This window comes from Puma concolor, chromosome A1 (genome assembly GCF_028749965.1).
Source record: "Puma concolor isolate L17-30 chromosome A1, mPumCon1.1.hap2, whole genome shotgun sequence".
NCBI lineage: Eukaryota > Metazoa > Chordata > Mammalia > Carnivora > Felidae > Puma > Puma concolor.
The window spans coordinates 75055482-75058381 of NC_141667.1; the positions used below are offsets into that span (position 1 = coordinate 75055482).

The 2900-nt window shown below is 37.3% G+C and overlaps 1 non-coding gene across 1 annotated transcript; it reads left to right on the forward strand.

Annotated features, from left to right (window-relative positions):
- Window positions 1-645: 645 nt before the first annotated feature.
- On the forward strand, window positions 646-795 carry LOC112861932 (U12 minor spliceosomal RNA). Its single transcript, XR_003223783.1, has one exon. It is a non-coding gene; the product is annotated as a U12 minor spliceosomal RNA (small nuclear RNA).
- Window positions 796-2900: the final 2105 nt, after the last annotated feature.

Consider the following 2900-nt stretch of genomic DNA (forward strand, 5'->3'; position numbering starts at 1 on the left):
TTGTGTATTTCATTAACTTTCAGAGGCATGCAATCTTAAGACATCCATAAGATAGTAAGCTATTTGAAGGCTTGGATCACATCTTAAATTTTTATATTATAGTATGGATGCTGAATGGATAGAAAGGAATTCTGCCTCATTTCATTAAAAAAAAAAAGAGTCGGGGGGCGCCTGGATGGCTCAGTCGGTTAAGCGTCCGACTTCGGCTCAGGTCATGATCTCACGCTCTGTGAGTTCCAGCCCCGCGTCGGGCTCTGTGCTGACAGCTCAGAGCCTGGAGCCCGCTTCAGATTCTGTGTCTCCCTCTCTCTCTGGCCCTCCCCCGTTCATGCTCTCTCTCTGTCTCAAAACTAAATAAACGTTAAAAAAAAAAAAAATTAAAAAAAAAAAAGAGTCGGGGCGCCTGAGTGGCTCAGTTGGTTAAGTGTCCGACTTCGCTCAGGTCATGATCTCACAGTTCGTTAGTTCGAGCCCTGCATTGGGCTCTGTGCTGACAGCTTGGAGCCTGGAGCCTACTTTGGATTCTGTGCCTCCCTCTCTCTCTGCCCCTCCCCCTCTCACACTCTGTCTCTCTCTTTCAAACATAAATAAACATTAAAAAAAATTAAAAAAAGATTCAAGGAGTCATATTAAAATACGCATTGTAGGCCTTAAACTTATGAGTAAAGAAACTTATGATTCGGGGTGATGCCCAAATCCTCACTGCTAATGTAAGATGAATTTTTGAGCTGGTAGAGGTTTTCCCTAAGGCGACCCACCTACATTGCGGGATGCCTGGGAATCGCAATCTGCCCATCCCCCTATAACACTGAAAGAGCAGACTGGCCTGGAGGTAATAAACAAGGTTGAGCAGGTGCTTGTTTCCTATAAGTAGCAAATAGGATTAGCCCCAAGGGTTAAAAAAAATACATATTATATAAAAATGGATGCAGGGAAGAGGGAGATACAGGCTTCCAGTTCTAGAATTAGTATGTCAGGGGAATAAAAGGCACAGCATAAGGAATACAGTCAATGACATTATAATAGTAATATAATGGAACAGATGATAGGTATACTTGGGATGAACATAAGATATAAACTTGTCAAATCGCTAAGTTGTACACCTGAAACTAATGTAACATTGTGTCAACTATACTCAAATTTTTAAAAATTTGGGTGGCTGGGTGCAGTCGGTTGAGCGTGGAGCTTTTGATTTTGACTCAGGTCATGATCTCACAGTTTCGTGAGTTTGAGCCCCACATCATGCTCTGCACACTGACTGGGGGAGCCTGCTTGGGATTCTCTCTTTCTCTCTGCCTCTTTCTCTGCGCCTCGTTCTCTCCTTTTTTCTCTCTCTCTCTCAAAATAAACTTTAAAAAAATAAAAAAATAAAAACCCTATGTATAAGTACAATGAAAAACAAAATAAAAATAAGTGAAGGGATTGAGTATAAAGGCAGCATATTAATTTCCTAGGGCTACGATAACAAAGTACCACAAAGTGGGTAGCTTAAAACAACAGAAATTTATGCTTTCATAGTTTTGAAGTCAAGATATCAACAGGAGCATGCTCCCTCTAAGTATAAAATCCCTCTGTGCTTCTTCCTAGTTCCTGGTGGAAGCTATCAATTTTGGGCATTCCTCAGCTTATAGCTGCATCATGCCAATCTCTGCCTCCGTTGTACATGGCACACTCCCTATGTATCTGCATCTACACTTTGTCTTCCCTCTTTTCAAAAAAGCACTAGTCATATTGGATTATGGGCCCACTCTACTTTAGTACGACTTCATCTTAACTAATTACACATGCAACAACCCTTTTTCCAGATAAGGTCACATTCTGAGGTACTGCTGTTTAGAGCTTGAACATATGTTTTTGGAGGACACAAATTGACCCATATGAGGCAGTTAAAACTACGATTCAAATTAACTTTGAATTTAATGCATAGAATATATGCTGAGAAGTTCAGCCTGCTTGCAAGAAATAGGCAGCATATTTACCTCTAAAAATAATGAGAAAACATGATCAATCACATCATCCAGAATTTGTAAGAGTTAAACCAACAAATTATAAAGGAAAACACAGAAATTGTGCATTGATCCTGAAGGAAATTTATCCTAAGAGAGTTGATGAAATAGAATAGTGGGTGATTTAGAAAACAATATTACCAATAAAACTATACATGATATACATGACTTTTTTATAAGAGCTTAATTAGATTTGCTTTTTCAAATTTATACAGTTCAGTAAAATTAATCATGGGAAGAATGGGAGTAATACTTTTGGGTAATATGACAGCATCAATGTATGTAGTTTCTGATGCTATACTTTAATCAAGGAATAGTCCTTGATTCTAGAATATCTATTATAAATTAGAATATCAAATTTCATGTATATCAGGTCAAAAATATTTTTGTAAATTTTAAAACTTTCCTTAATTTTAACCTTGAAGTTTTTGAGTATTTGATCTGAGATACTTCTTTTGTTATGTTATCTTAGAAGATATCACATATTGTGTGTGAATTCTAGGAATTTCCTCTGTAATCTAAACTTGCATATTCAACTTCTTACTTGAAAACACCACTGAGATAGGTCACCAAAGCCTAATGTTGAATGTGTCCCTAAGGATATATGCCAATATTCTTATTTCCCACAGTACAGATAAGTTATTTTTTGTTCTCCCATACATTTCCTGAACTTTCCTTGACCTGCTCCATAAGGGATGAGGGACAAGAGGGTAGCTATCCAGAAAACTATATTTGCCAATCTCCTGTATTAATGAGACTTAGTTTAGGTATATTTCTATTTTTTTCCTGACTTCTACTTTTTATTAACATCTTAGCTATGAGTTATATACTTTTCCTATTAAATGTCATACAGTGTTTTCTCCTTGTAGCTGTTTTGAATATTACCATTTGGTC